We start from the raw sequence: 16,752 nt of genomic DNA, 5'->3' as shown, positions 1-16,752 counted from the left end.
AAAAATAAACAACCTATTTTTAGTTGATATACTAATATATTTATTATATTAACCATGATTAGAGATTTAGTTTGAAATAAATTAAGTCTTAGCCATTATATTTAATTAGGCCATATATCATCAATCAAGATGGAAACTTGATGAAAATAGAGAGTGTGAAAAAGGAGAGGAGCCGGATCCGTTCATATACCTCTTACTTTTCATGCTACTAATATTTTGCTTTATTTTTCGGTGAAAAAGGTGACTCCAGCTATTTTTCGTTGATTATTATCATTTTTTCTTCTTGGTCCCTTTATTCTGTCTGCTTTATAGACGAATGAATAAAGCTTCAAAGAGATGGAAAACTAGTCCCACAAAAATGGAATTCTTTTTCTTTGTTTTCTTTTCCAAACGGGAAATCCTCATTTCTCATAATCAGATAGGAACAGAAAAAGGGTCCAACAAACTGTGCCGTAAAATTTAATAAACTTCAAGCACATACATGTGCACAAAACTAGTGGAGTTCGAATTTGAAATCCAAGTGTAATATTCTACAGTACTGAGCACACTTGAAGAGTGTTCTATTTAAAATCTCTCTTTATTTGATTGAAGAGGCCCAGAAATATCGTTTATGTTATCTTGGAGGCTGGAGCTAGAGGTTTAATTACATTATTCATTTAGAATTAGTTAATAAATAGTGAACCTTGCACGTCTGCGTATAGTAAACACGCGAGCAATTAGAACACGCGCTCCATTCAATTATATTTGATTTGAATTTTCACCTAAATTTCCAATAAGTATATAGAGTGTAAGGTCCAAAACAAGGTGGATTCGGATGGACAACTGCAAGAGAGGAGAAAGTAAGCAAATTGGATGCAGAGTAAAACCGCATGAATGTGATGTCGCTTTCTTATAAATCTAGAAACAAATATATAACAATTTTCAGTTTCGAGAAACAATTCCTCAAGCAAGGTAGCCAACAAGTTGAGGTAATTTCAATGAGAAATAATCTGTATCATGTCAAAGTTAATTCAAAGAGCTCCCACCACTAAATCATAGACCAGAAGATTAAACTACACTACGATGTCTTGGATACTGGAATTGACATATCCTGTAGTTGTTCCACTGATTCTTTCAGGTTCTGTATGTTCTTCCGAACAAATTTACAAATATAAATAGAAAGACGACTTTCAGAATTTAACCCATGCAAGAATAAAAACTAAACTGATCATGGTGTGCTATTGCAACAATTCTTGGAGATAGCAAAAGGGAGAATATTCATGAACTGAAGCGATAAAATAAGAGAGGGGAGACAACTCATAGAAAATAATTGGAGTCTGTAGTACCATGATTTCTTAGAATATACAGGTGTTGAAATAGGTGGATATATTTTAAAATGACAATTAGAACTAGCACACCAAACAGACAGAATTAGTTTAACTACTAATACAAAGTATGATAAGCAGACAAAGTGAGCATCTGGAAATCAGAAGCTTCATTTTAGTGATTCTACTTACTAATGATGAGATTTCATTCCTTGCCATGCACAAACAATTCCCTCAAGAGCTGGTCTGACATGTTTTGGTACTCAATCGCATCCCCACATGACCATTTAAGCTCAACAAAGCAATAAGATTCAGTAATTTCAAATATACATGCATCAATGCACAGAGTTCCGTATCTGCTCTCATTTAATCCCTCTAAATCTAAAAAATCCACCCTCTTGCTTCTGTAAGTCTAGGCTCAAGTTCCTGCCAACTTTCTCGAGCTTGGATATGATGACTGGGGCAGGCCTCGCTGATATGAATTGCAGTTCCTCCTTTTGATTTTTTCTTACAAATAAACCAAACAAGTCAAACCCGCTTGAAAGAGAGATAATAGCAAATGCATTAATGTTTCCAGGTTTTGCCAACTCTAGCTTGGTGTCGGAGGAGGAATAATTCTCCAAATTTGAACTGGAAACAACATTGCCATCTATAATAATATTTTGGTTCACTAGTTGTTTGGTTCTTATGTGTCTGGATTCCGATCCCTTCTTAAACCAGGAGCTTTTCTTAATATTCGCTATCAAAATTCTTGTATGGGGGTTTGGGTCGAGGATCCTAGAGAGAAGTTTATGCACTTCTAGTGGGAACCAGTTAGGGCATTTATACTCTGCCCTGCTTATCTTCCTATACATATTCATAAGATTTGTCATGGAATGGAATATAACCCAACAAGACAAATAAGATCACCCATAAGACCAGATGTCAGCTTTGGCACCATCATATCCTTTTCTACCAATCACCTCAGGAGTAACATATGCTGGTGTACCGTAGGTTGTACGGAGTAACCCATCTGCCGCTTAGACTCAGCCAATGCACTCAGTCTAAAGTCTGAGACCTTTAGGTTTCCATTCTCATCCAGCAGGAGATTTTCTGGTTTGCGACCTCGATGATAAACATTTCGGCTGTGGCAAAATTCAACGGCACTGATCAGTTGCTAAAATAACTTTCTAGCAGCATCTTCCTTGAGCCTCCCATTTGCCAAGCTTGTTGAAAAACTCACCGCCTTTGGCATGTTCGGTCACAAAGAAAATCTTAAGTCTTAGTTACCATGATATCGCAAAGCTGCACAACATGTGGGTGTTTGACCAGTGCCATATCAGATATCTCTCATTTGGTCTGTTCTATTAGTCCAGCCTTCTGAACTTTCTCTTTCTCAATTACCTTAATGACTACACTCTATCCGCTTTTCAGATTCCTTCCATTATAAACCCTACCAAAGTTGCCTTGATCTAATAATCTCCCTAAATCATATTTTTTCCTCAAAACATTTCCTTTCTTCTCTACTTTCAACCAACAAACCTACTTTATGTTGGGTTCAATATGTATGAAAAAAGGTGCGAATGGAAAATGGAGAGAAAAATGGTGGAAGAAAGGAGACATCAATTTAGAAGGTGTACTCCCAAAATTGGAAAGTTCACTAATTCTCCCACATTGGTGGGAGAAGGGAACTATGGAGTGTTTTTAATAGAAAACACTTACTCCACATGATAAGTGAGGCAAGAAATAAGAAATGCTTTGCGCCGTCGTCGTCGCTTGCTTGGCTTCGGCTTTGGATTTGTCGATAATGAGATTTATCTTTTTGGACAAAGTTTATTTCACGTAAAGTTAATCCGAATGTCAAAAGGAAAGCACACCAGTAATCCTCCATTTATATATGTATACAGATTTTGAAGCAGTATTTTCTGAAATGATACACTGCTTCGAACTGATGCAATTGTTCAATAAAATGATATGTCTGTTCAATGAACTGATGTACTATTTCGTGAACTGGTATGTTTGTTTGGAGAAGGACACGTTCTTTGGGTAAAAGACATGAATTTCCTGAAATATCACACCATTTAGGTACGTCAAACCCCTTTTTTGACTCCAAAAGATTCGATTTTTAGTTTCGAAAGGGTTTTTGTTATTAAGTGACAAAATGAAGAATTTTTGTTTCGAAAAAGGATTATTTACATTTTTTATTTAGCGTCGCCACTTGACATAAATTAGGTGTGCCAAGTCACCTTTGGAAATCCTTTTTCAAAACAGTTTGACTCTAAAACTGATCTGCGAACAGAGATTCTAGCTAAGGAATTCTGTTGACCGAGGGGAAGGTGTTAGGCACCCCTCGATCCCGTGGTTCGACCACGGTCGCTTGGTGAAGTTTATCGGCTAATTTGACATTACGAAGGTATAAACCACACAAAACACATAAAATAATCAATCAAACACACAAAACAAAACAAATACAAAATATAATGTCCAATCCAATTATACAGTCCAAAATAGAAAAATGCAAAAATAAATCCTATCTAACCTACACTAATACTAACTACGCTCCCGTGCTTTACCCAACGCCTCGGGCCTTCCTCACGAATGTCTTCGCCAACATGATACGTCGGGGCATTCCCCGGTGAATAAATACATCAATCTTCGGGGCATTCCCCGGCCAAATGAATACATTCCAATCCGAAAACATAAATCAACACATTTTGACAAAACACTTTTATCATTCAACGATTTCAAGTCCTACTTTTGCCTACCCGAACCTACTCTTTACCTATCCAATTTGACCTATCATGACCCTATCACGATCAACGAAGTCAATGAATCAAAGTAAATTAACATTAGCTTTTTATCAATTTCAATTCCAACCCCCCGCTAGCTTTTATTTTTCATCAATCGCACCTACAATTACTCCTCTTCGTTTCACATATCATCAAAAACACATCATGAAGCACATAATCATGACATCATAACATCAACAAAAATCCACCAACCATGATCACATCACACATAATCACGACAATTCAATAAATCGAGATAAAGAAAAAAGAGTGGGTTAAGAGAATGGACCTCGATAAAATATCTTTGTCGATAATAAAGAGAAATTCAAAGACCAAAATCATCGAATGGGAACCTCAACGACGACCAACCTTCTTGGTAACCCGGGATTCTCAATCAGACAGATTTCAAACGGGGGTAAACCTCGATATGAGAATCGAATTCCGAATCTTGACACGACTTGGTCACGTCAGAACCCCAAAAAATAACCTCGACAATGAATCCCACAATAGATAACCCCCAAAATCTAATAGAAAACTAAAAATCCACATGATACGAACTTTGGGGAGCTAGCAGTGGTCACGAGATTGACGGGAAGAAGTTGGATTCTGGTGAACGCGTTGTTTCCCGTCCAAATCTATCCGAAAATCGTCCTGACTGTTTCTCACCGAATTTTTATCACATGAGCTCCATCAAACTCCTTTTCCTCACTGTGTGCGCGAATTAGTGTGTATATGTGTACGTTTTGGAAGAGGAAGGAGAAACAAGCCTAAAAAATGGAATTTGTCCTCTCTCCCATCTCTCGATCCCACTGTGTGTGCGTGTTCTATTTCTTCTCTGGTAGGCTGTGCAAATTCTGTTGATCTCTCCCTTATTCTACGGAAAAAATGATTATCTCATAGGTGTAGTGTGAAGGTTCATACATAGTTTCTTTTCCAGTGAATTCTCTTGAATGGAATTCGGAGTATGCATATGTGAATTGTATATATGGCTTGTATTGTTATTCCCTTTTTTGCTCCTCTTTCACTGTATCCGTAGGTGGGTATGTTTATTGTGAGAAAAAAAATATGAGTGGGGTGAGGTTAGGTAGGGTAGGGGTATAGGGTGATTTGTCATTTTCTTATTGGAGAGGGTTGTTAGGATGTTAAAAAGAATAAAAGTTTGTTTGAGATTTTGTTGAGAGTTACTTTTTTTGATTTTTTGTGGGATGTAATCACGTGGGTGAGGGTAAATGATATGATAAGGTAAAAATGAATAAAATCAAACTTTTGAGGGGGACAAAATTACGTGTCTACATCATGCCCCCTTTGAATGTAAACACGCAGTGTTTTCAGATAAAGAAGTAGACAACGAGATAGAATTTTATCCCGACCATTATTCAAAGGAAGAAACAGAAGGAAGAAGGACTACTGGGTCTTGAATTAGGACAACCTACCTACCCAAGTTATGAGGGAACCAAGTCACGAGTATTTCAAAGGACTGGAAAGAGAAGGACTATACCGAGTTGGAGAGTCGAGTGAGGTTCCATCGAGGTTCCGGTCCGCGGCTCTATTATTACATCAAAAATAAAAATTACAAGTTAAAACATAAATGAAATCACAAAATCCTATCTATGCAGCTTCTTTTGGACTCTTGACTTGAGTTTCATCACCCTATTCTTCAGGCGGGCTCCTAACTTGCTATTTCTTTAACTTGTTGCTTGCCTTTCAATTTCTTCACCCTATTCTCCAGGCGGGTTCCTGACTTGCTATTTCATCAAATTGTTGCTATGCTTTCAACTTCTTCACCCTATTCTGCAGGCGGGCTCCTGACTTGATATTTTTTAAGCTGCTTAACTTTCAATTTCTTCACCTTGTTGCTTGGTTTTCCATTTATTCGCCCTGTGCTTCGGGCAGGCTCCTGAAATCACATCAAAACTAAAAAGAAAATTATCCCAAACAAATATTATTATAAAGAGGTTTTATTTGCCAAAAAAGTAGAGTTTCAAAAACAAAAATTGAATTTTTGCCCCAGTTTATCATCAGAAGACTTTTGGAAAAGTCACATCATACCTACTTGCATGTTGCAATGATGAATCAAGACTCTGACTAAGAAATGCATCTCTTAAGAGTAAAATTAAATAACCAAGACTAGGAAGTCCATCTCCTAAGAATTAAAGTGAGGGATTCTAACTAGAAAGTGTGTCTTCTAGAGATACAAGTTTAAGCTAAAAAGTGTGCCACCTGACAAATGAAAACTAGCAAGGAAGTGCGTCTCCTTAGGGTTAAGTGCGATAACTCAACTAGAAAGTGCATATTCTAGGAATCAAGACTTACATTAGGAAGTGCATCACCTAAAAAGCAAAATTTGAATTACCCAATCAAGGAAATGCATCTCTTTATCAATGTTGCTTGAATTATCAAAACAAGGAAGTGCATTTCCTTACCAATGCCGCTTAAATTACCAAAACAAGGAAGTGCGTCTCCTTACCAATGCCGCTTGAATTACTCAAATAAGGAAGTGCATCTCCTCACAAATGTCTCTTGAATTACTCAAACAAGGAAGTGCGTCTCCTTACAAATGTTTCTTGAATTGCCCAAACCAGGAAGTGCGTCTCCTTACAAATATTGCTTGAATTACCCCAAACAAGGAAGTGAGTCTCCTTATCAAATACCGATTGAATTACCCAAATAAGGAAGTGAGTCTCCTTACAAATACCGCTTGAATTATCCAAACAACGAAGTGTGTCTCCTAACAAGTGTTACTTGAATTAATCGAACAAGGAAGTGCGTCTCCTTACAAATGGTGCTTAAATTACCCAGACAAGGAAGTGCATCTCCTTATAGATGTCACTTGAATTACCCAAACAAGGAAGTGCGTCTCCTCATAAATGTCACTTGAATTGCCCAAACAAGGAAGTGCATCTCCTTACAAATGTTGCTTGAATTAACAAAAAAAGGAAGTGCATCTCCTGCATTTATGGAAGTGAGGCATTGCAACTTTTGATGTTTAGGCTTTGAAATCCTAGATTCGAAGGTAACATGTGTTCCTATTTCATACAAAGAAAACTTGTTAGTTTAAAAATATGGTGGTTGGTTTGTGGCTTTGGCTTTTGTGGAAATTGCTCTTGCCGCGGTCACATTTAACCTCGCTTCCAACCATTAGAATATGTCATTAACTTGCTGCATCATTGACCCAAACTTCGATTATTAAGAGTTCTTATGAAACAAACACAATATCTTTGCTTTGCCATGCTTCTCAGATAAACTCTTTGAACCTTGGTATTTTTATGAATTCCCAGAATTTTCTGTTGACACAACTTTCTGCATGCCTTATTTTGGATCACAATCATGTATCTTTCATATGCTGGCCTTTTGTCTTGCTTTGTGCAATTGAAGAAGCTAGTAGCCAGTTTTGAAATCTTTTCTTACTTGTTTCGACATAGACTTGACTCACTAACAAGAGAAAAATGACAATGATTTTTATTTGGATAACTGACTCAAGAAAGATAAACAAAAATAAAGAGAAGAAATAAAAGATAATGAATATCCCCATTTGAAACAAAGAAATAAAATTTATCTAAAAATGATAGTCAACTCTAAAAATTATGTCATGCATTTTGGGTCAGGCTTCCTGATCTTTCCATCCAAAACTTTCTACCAATTGTTGTTGAGTTAATGGCCTTGAAACTGAGTTATTTCCTTAGGTCAATTGCATTTAGGACCTCATTCAGCTAGTGACACCTTGAATGGTTTTTTTCAACAAGCCTCTCTCATTTTCTCTCAGCTCACTATCGCCTTATGGTGCCTGTGAGGGTTTTCACCAATAAGACTCTCTCATTTTTTATTTCTCTCCTGATTTCTTATGCTGAGGAAGACAAGTAGTTCCCAAATACATCATCATATCCCTTACATGCTTTTTCTTAACATCCTCAAAGATCGATCTGAAGGTCTTTCTTTGGTTGTAACTTGGCTTTTGGATAGGGTTAGAAAGAAAGGATGGAATGAGGTCCAAATGACACTTAAAGTGGGTTAGGACTTACAACTTTTGGAATCGACTTAGATAATGAGGATTAACTTATGCCCCAGTTTCTTTTGACTAGGTGATTCTAAATTATTTATTTGGTTGGACCGAGCCCTTAGTAGGGCAGCCTACGTATCTCACCCCCGAGAGAAGAGAATCAGGTCGTGCGTAGTTCTGGCAGCTTGTTCTTTTGCTTTGATCTGATTTTTCTTTTTTTATCTTCTATTCGCTCTTTTCACTTTGCGATTCTTTTTTCTAACTCTATTTTTCTTGACACTCTTTTTTGGAAACATTTTGTCTCTTTTTTGTAGCGTTTTGACTTTATCTTTTTACTCAACACTATTCTTTAAACTTTGCTTACTCTATCTTGATTCCAAAAGAGGGGTATGAAAGAAAATAACACTAAGGTTCAAATAGGGTAAACAAAGGATGACACAATGTTTGGATAGCAGAATGAAATACCTTCATCATATCAATCCTTGAGAATGCAAGTATATAATATGCAATTGGAAGTGAGAGATGAAGATCATTTGTGACATCTTTTTAAGCAGATTGAGTCTGTGAGTCACTACTTCTTCTGTAAACTCCACCTTTGCTGTACATTTCTCACATCAAATGACTCATGCTTTCGTGGAGCTGCTTATCTTCTTGTTTCTCTTGATATAGGGATCACACGTCTACTATTTGACCTGATTGGGACTTGCCTTTCGATCAATGACTAAGTTGTTCTTGTGATTCTCAAAATAATTCCCTTAACTTGTCACCAAATGTCTCAGCACTCTATCTATTTTCTCATATGCTCTCCTTTTCTAACTTTAACCCTCTGATTCAATGTTCATGCTTAAATTGGATTTTAAGATCTGGTTGAAAATTTCACTAGCATGTCATATCACTAGAGTCAACATAAAATTACTATGTAAAGAAAACAAACAAACAACACATATTTAAAACACAAAGGAAAATGAGACACTTCATTTAGTCAAAACAAAAGATAGAAGGGTTTGAACATAAACAACAAAAGGACAAAACAAGACAGATCCCGAACTACAACTCTGAAATAATTTAGAGAATAGAAAATAAAACAAAACAAGCTGCCAAACCCCTTCCTAGTAAGGAGAGGGGTGACTTCTCAATTGCTCAGCCTGACATCTTAGCCACTGGTTTGCATATCAGCATGACTGAAGCTTTCCTCACTGTTAATGTTCTACAAAATAATTGATTTATCTTGAATCATCTTTTCAATTTCTCTTTTCAAAGAACGACAATCTTCAATATTGTGACCCTGAACATCGGAATGATATGCATATTGTACATTAGGATCAAAACTTCTAGAATATGGGTCAGGAGTATACCTAAGGAGAAAAGTGATCATGCCCTGCTGTACCAATCTCTGGAATAAACTTGCATATGACTCTCCAATAGGTGTGAAGCTATCTCTCGACTTCTGTCTCATTTTATTATTTGGCTTAAATTGAAAACCAGGCCTAGAAAGGCTTTGGTATGTATGTGGAGTTGGAGGATAACTCGGCAGAGTTGGCGTACGCCAGTGTGGGTAAGATAGGGGTTGAACATATGGTTGCGCATTATACACTTGATATGGAGATGGAGGAATAAAATATAATGGATTTTGGGAAGGATTTTGTGGAACTTGTCCATAAACTTGGGTTTGAGCCCGGGGGTAACGATGGTATGGTCCTCTTGCCCGTGCCTGTTGTCCAACTATAATAGCAGATGCATCTTCCTCATTCTTCTTTCCTCCAACACTTCCCAAACCTTTTTGAATTGCTTGAGTAGTCGCTTTCAATGTTGCAAAACTCACAATACGACCAGTCTTAATTCCATCCTCTATCATCTCCCCCATTTTGAGGACCTCAATAAATGGCTTGCCTAATGTAGGTAACAAGTGTTGATAATATGTTTCATCTTGCGCTGTCCACTATCTTGCTTTTTTTCATTGGCGGTTTTACTCTAGCAGCTTGTTCGCGCTATCTGATCGCATACTCCCTGAAACTCTCAGTATTCTTCTTTTTTATGCCAGTTAGGGATTTTTCATTAGGTATCAACTCCACATTGTATTAAAATTATTGCACAAATCTATTAGCTAGGTCATCCCAACTAATCCACTTGTCAATGTCTTGATCAACAAACCATTCCGAAGCTAGGCCTAGGAGACTCTCCCCGAAATAAGCCATGAGTAGTTCTTCCTTCCCTCTAGTGCCCCTTAGCTGGTTGCAATAGCGTCTCAAATGTGCTACAGGATCACCATGTCTATCATACTTCTCAAACTTCGACATTTTAAAATCAAAAGAAAGATGTACACCTGGAAACATGCACAGATCTTTGTATGAGACACTTTTGTACCCCCCAAGTCCTTGCAAGTTTTTCATAGTCAGTTCCAAACTTCTCAATTTTCTAGCCATTTTCTCTTGTTCTTCTGTCATAACAGGATTCTCAATATTTGGAGAAAATTCAGGCAGTTGAGGGCAGTCGTAAGGACCAGTATACTTAAATGTGGGCTCGAGAGCATAATGTTGATCACTAAAAATATTCAATGCAGGCTCTCTTGTTGAGTAGGGAGGCACAACTTGTGGATGGACATCAAAAGTAGGAGCTTCAGGTGGGGGTGGCGCCGCAAAAGTATGAACAACATCTTGAGTCGAGTATGTGGTAGTCTTGGATTGGGGAGTGAGGAAATGAACATTGGAAGTGGTTGAATATTATTTCCCCAGAGTCGATCCTGATGCATGTTGCGGCATATCAACAAAAATGGGAAACTGTGCATGTGAACGGGAGGCAAGCTAGAAAGATATTCCAGACTATCAGTGGGAACTAGAGGAGGCGGCAACCCATTAGCCCAAGCTCGATGCATTTCTATTATTTGCCACCTTAATTTCTGAATCTCTTTATTATCTTCTACATTCTCATTTCTCAAACTCCCTATCTGATTAGTGACAACTAACTCGGTATCCTTGTTGGCTATAACTTCCTCTGTGACTTGGAGAAATATGGAGGACCATCCAAAATGCCACAAACCAACCACCTTAATTAACTGGACAAGAGATAGCAAATGGTTAGAGTTCAACAGTTTTTCAAAACCTCTTTTTTTTAAAAGATCACCGAACCCAAGAAGGGCACCTACGTATCTCACTCCTGAAAGAGGAGAATCAGGTGTGCGTAGTTCATGAAATCTTTCCAAAATGGCCGATTAAACTCTTTTTCTTTCTTTTTTCTTTTTCTTGAAACTTTAAAAAGAAAAGAAAAATAAAAATTTGTCAAAAGAAATGACGAAAATATTTTTGAATTCTACGGCTTTAACATCCCTATACAAAATGAAACCTATGATTACCAAAGAAAATCTTTTCGGATTTTTGATTTTGAATTTCATATGAAAACGAAACTTGAACCTATTAAATGAAAAATCTTTTTTGTAGTTTTCTTTTAAATACGTATATGAAACGCCTACTCTAAATGGAGAGTGAAGAAATATTTTTGAATTTTTTAAATAAGATCCCCGAACCAACAATAGGCTGCCTATGTATCTCACTCCCGAAAGAGGAGAATCAGGGGTGTGTCGTTCATCCAGATTGAACAATTAATGATTAAATAACAGGCTAGACCCTGACTTAAGAGATACAACCAAAGACAGACGATGAACCATGTTGATAAAATGTTTTGAGTTTTCATTTTGATACTTCACAGAAAAATGACATCAACAACTATGAAAGAAAAATCTTTTTGGTATTTTTGTTATACGAAATGTAAAAAATTTCTAACATCTTTTTTTTTTGCATTTTTCTTTTATAAACACCTCCTATGAATGAAAAATCTTTTTGAAGTTTTCGAATTGTGAATGCATGCTAAACGAGACAAAGGAAAATCTTTTTGATGCTTTTGAGAAAATGATGCAAAAGGTAAAAAAAGTCCTTTTGAATTTTGGAATTGTGAAAAATAAAAGCCATAAAAAACTCTAAAAACTACGAAACTTTTTTTTTCTTATTTTTTCATTACCCACACACTTTACTTATAACACATGTTTTTCCCAAATCAGTCCGTCAAATGACCATGTTATCCTCAAAGATGCAACATTTAGCATGTAGGGATGCTTTAGAGTTGAGTCTCCTACAAAGGACCAAGTGGGACCCGCTAGGTCTCAATATGATGCACATAAGCATAACCTAAAGGCGACCTACGTTGGGGTTCACTAACAAGGCTGTTCGGGGGAGCGTATGGTCGATAGTGGCTACGATAGATTTCCACCTACTCTATAACACTGACGGCTCCCTCCCTTAAAATAAGGGTGACTCAACTAGAGGTCGTGTACAACACGTGTAATACAGACTTGTTGCAGAAAGAAGGCCGGGGTAGACACATGATGCCAGATATAAAAGAGGCAACACATAGGATAAATACTGTACACAAAGAGCACGAAAACATTCCATAATGATAAAACAGTAACACAAAACAACACACAAATTTTTTTTATACAACTATAGTGCCAAACAAAGCCGATACGAATCCAAAATAAGCTCGAATTCTAAACTCGTTTTCCCTAGCAAAGTCGCCAGAGCTGCCACACCCCTTTTTTGACTCCAAAAGATTCAATTTTTAGTTTCGAAAGGGTTTTTGTTATTAAGTGACAAAATGAAGAATTTTTCTTTTGAAAAAGGATTATTTACATTTTTTATTCAGAGTCGCCACTTGACATAAATTAGGTGTACCAAGTCACCTTTGGAAATCCTTTTTCAAAATAGTTTGACTCTAAAACTGATCCGCGAATAGAGATTCCAGCTAAGAAATTTTGTTGACTGAGGGGAAGGTGTTAGTCACCCCTCGATCCCGTGGTTCGACCACGGTCTCTTGGTGAAGCATATTGGCTAATTTGACATTATGAAGGTATAAACCACACAAAACACATAAAACAATCAATCAAACACACAAAACAAAACAAATCCAAAATATAATGTCCAGTCCAATTATACAGTCCAAAACAAAAAAATGTAAAAATAAATCCTATCTAACCTACACTAATAATAACTACGCTCCCGTGCTTTACCCGACTCCTCGGGCCTTCCTCACGAACGTCTTCACCAACATGATACATCGAGGCATTTCCTGGTGAATAAATACATCAATCTTCGGGGCATTCCCGAGCCAAATGAATACATTCCAATTCGAAAACATAAATCAATACATTTCAACAAAACACTTTTATCATTCAACGATTGCAAGTCCTACTTTTGCCTACCCGAACCTAATCTTTACCTATCCAATTCGACCTATCATGACCCTATCACGATCAACGAAGTCAATGAATCAAAGTAAATTAACATTATCTTTTTATCAATTTTAATTCCAACCCCCCGCTAGCTTTCATTTTTCATCAATCGTACTAACAATTACTCCTCTTTGTTTCACATATCATCAAAAACACCAACCATGATCACATCACACATAATCATGACATCAATAAAAATCCACCAACCATGATCACATCACACATAATCATGACAATTCAATAAATCGTGATAAAGAAAAAAGAGTGGGTTAAGAGAATGGACCTCGATAAAATGTCTTTGTCGATAATAAAGAGAAATTCAAAGACCAAAATCAGTGAATGGAAACCTCAACAACGACCAACCTTCTCGGTAACCTAGGATTCTCAACCAGACAGATTTCAAATAGGAGTAAACCTCGATATGAGAATCGAATTCCGAATCTTGACATGACTTGGTTACGTCAGAACCCCAAAAAATGACCTCGACAATGAATCCCACAATAGATGACCCCAAAAATCTAATATAAAACTAAAAATCCACACGATACAAACTTTGGGGAGCTAACAGTGGTCACGAGATTGACGGGAAAAAGTTGGATTCCGGTGAACGCGTTGTTTCACATCTAAATCTATCCGAAAATCATCCTGACTGTTTCTCACCGAATTTTCATCACATGAGCTCCATAAAACTTATTTTTCTCATTGTGTGCGTGGATTAGTATGTAGATGTGTACGTTTTTGAAGAGGAAGGAGAAACAAACCTAAAAAATAGAATCTGTCCTCTCTCTCGTCTCTCGATCCCACTGTGTGTGCGTGTTCTATTTCTTCTCCGGTAGGCTGTACGAATTCTGGTGATCTCTCACTTATTCCATGGAAAAAATGATTATCTGATGGGTATAGTGTGAAGGTTATTACATAGTTTCTTTTCCAGTGAATTCTCTTGAATGGAATTTGAAGTATGCGTATGTGAATTATATATATGGCTTGTATTGTTGTTCCCCTTTTTGCTCCTCTTTCACTGTATCCGTAGGTGGGTATGTATATTGTGAGAAAAAAATATGAGTGGGGTGAGGTTAGGTAGGGTAGGGGTATAGGGTGATTTGTCATTTTCTTATTGGAGAGGGTTGTTAGGATGTTAAAAAGAATAAAAGTTTGTTAGGGATTTTGTTGAGAGTTACTTTTTTTGTATTTTTGTTGGATGTAATCACGTGGGTGAGGGTACATGATATGATAAGGTAAAAATGAATAAAATCAAACTTTTGAGGGGGACAAAATTACGTGTCTACAAAGTGAACCAATGTCACCTTTTCGAAGAAGCATCTCACAGGCTATACAAACCTGCTTTCATTCACAGGTTTTGATATGAATTTTTCTGCAATAAACTCTCTTCTTGTCTTTACAAATACTCTGTGTGATCAGTCAATCCGTTAAGTGAGTTCGACGATATTCTAATTGTTTGAGGTACCGCTACAGTTGGTCTGTCTGGCCATTTTATCCTGGGAGGAAAATTTTGCAACCTCGGGTATAATAAGGGGAATTATTTCCAAAATAAAAGTCCGTGAATTCGGGGATCTTGGCCATTTCTGTTTCATCTTGACTTCTAAAAATAAAATACACTTCTAAGAAAGTTCACTTTGATCTTGTGTTGAGGGTATTTTTTGTACTTCATTGAGTTTTTATTTAAAACTTGAACTAGTTAAAGTTGTTGTTCTACATATATAGATTTTGCGTACCCGTAGAAGGAAATAACAATCTTAAGGAAATAACTTTCAGAATTTGTATAGCTTGTTTTTGGAGATTAAAGTTTTAACTCTCTACTCCGCCTGAACTTAACTAGTGATTTGAAGTCATAAAAACTTCATTGTCAACTAGAAACAAGAAGAAAAGTTTAAAGTTGCTTAACTTTATAAGTAGTATTCTGAAAATACTAAGTCCAAATACTTGAGGAAAAATGACAAGTGATAGTCAAATGCAAGATACGACAACGTCTGTAGGGGAAACTAATATTGCCACATCAAGTCTCACAAATGCTCCGCCTACAATGGCACCGGAGGAGAAGCCATAAAAATTTACGGGCATTGACTTTAAATGATGGCAGCAAAAGATGTTCTTTTACCTTACCACTTTGTGTCTGCAAAGGTTCACTAGCGAAGACGCTCCTGAGGTGCCCGAGGAAACCTCGGACAAAGAGCGTTTCATAATTGTAGAAGCTTGGAAACATTCAGACTTCCTTTGTAAGAATTATATTCTGAGTGGTCTCCAAGACGACCTCTACAATATTTACAGTGGAACTAAGACATCGAAGAAATTATGGGGGGCACTTGAACGAAAATATAAAATAGAGGATGCGAGAATTAAGAAATTCCTTGTTGCACGGTTCCTGGACTTTAAAATTATAGATAGCAAATTGGTTGTCTCTCAAGTGTAGGAGTTACAAGTCATCATACATGATCTCCTAGCAGAAGGTATATCTTTGAAAAATACCTTAGTTGAACAAATTAAAAAGGTTCTTGATACTCATATAAAGTATTTTGTAGGTTTGATTGTGAATGATGCATTTCAAGTAGCAGCGATAGTTGAGAAGCTACCACCTTTGTGGAAAGACTTCAAAAACTACTTGAAGCATAAATACAAGGAAATGACTGTTGAAGATCTTATTGTCTGACTACAAATTGAAGAGGATAATAAAGCTGCCGAGAGAAGGTCAAAAGAGAATTCTACAATTAATAGAGCACATATTGTAGAAGATGATCAAAACAATTCTAAGAAAAGGAAGAAAGTTGAACAAGGAAGCAATCAAACTAAGAAGAAATTCAAGGGAAAATGCTTCAATCGTGGTAAGATTGGCCACAAGTCCACGGATTGTCGTGCTCCTAAGAAAGGCAAGAAAAAGGACCAAGCTAATATGGTTGATTCCAATAAAGAATGCGATGATCTGTGTGCTATATTCTCAGAATGCAACTTGGTGGGGAATCCTTGCGAATGGTGGATGAATTCTGGTGCCACCCGCCATGTATGTTCCAACAAAGAGTTGTTTTCATCATTTGCTCTGGCTCAAGTAGAAGAAATGATCTACATGGCTAACTTCGCTACTGCTAAGGTAGAAGGAACAAGAAAAATATGCTTGAAAATGACTTCAGGAAAGGTCTTGACACTTAACAATGTCTTATATGTTCTGGAGTTACGTAGGAATTTAATTTCTGTTTCACTTCTAGAAAAGAATGGATTCAAATGTGTAACCATTTCTGGAAAAATTGTAATTAGCAAAGGAGAAATGTATGTAGGAAAAGGCTATCTGATGGAAGACCTTTATAAGATGAATGTAATGACTGTTGAAATAAATAAAAGTTCAAATTCTACTTATTTTCTTGAGTCTTATGATTTATGGCATGAACATTTAGGCTA

The 16,752-nt window shown here is 36.8% G+C and overlaps 1 pseudogene; it reads right to left on the bottom strand.

Moving 5' to 3' along the window:
• Positions 1–1,334: 1,334 nt before the first annotated feature.
• The window catches only part of LOC107874239, a 37,847-nt pseudogene continuing 22,429 nt past the window's right edge, over positions 1,335–16,752 (bottom strand).

The sequence above is a fragment of the Capsicum annuum genome, chromosome 6 (assembly GCF_002878395.1).
Source record: "Capsicum annuum cultivar UCD-10X-F1 chromosome 6, UCD10Xv1.1, whole genome shotgun sequence".
Lineage (NCBI taxonomy): Eukaryota > Viridiplantae > Streptophyta > Magnoliopsida > Solanales > Solanaceae > Capsicum > Capsicum annuum.
This window is presented reverse-complemented; position numbering and strand designations above follow the sequence as displayed.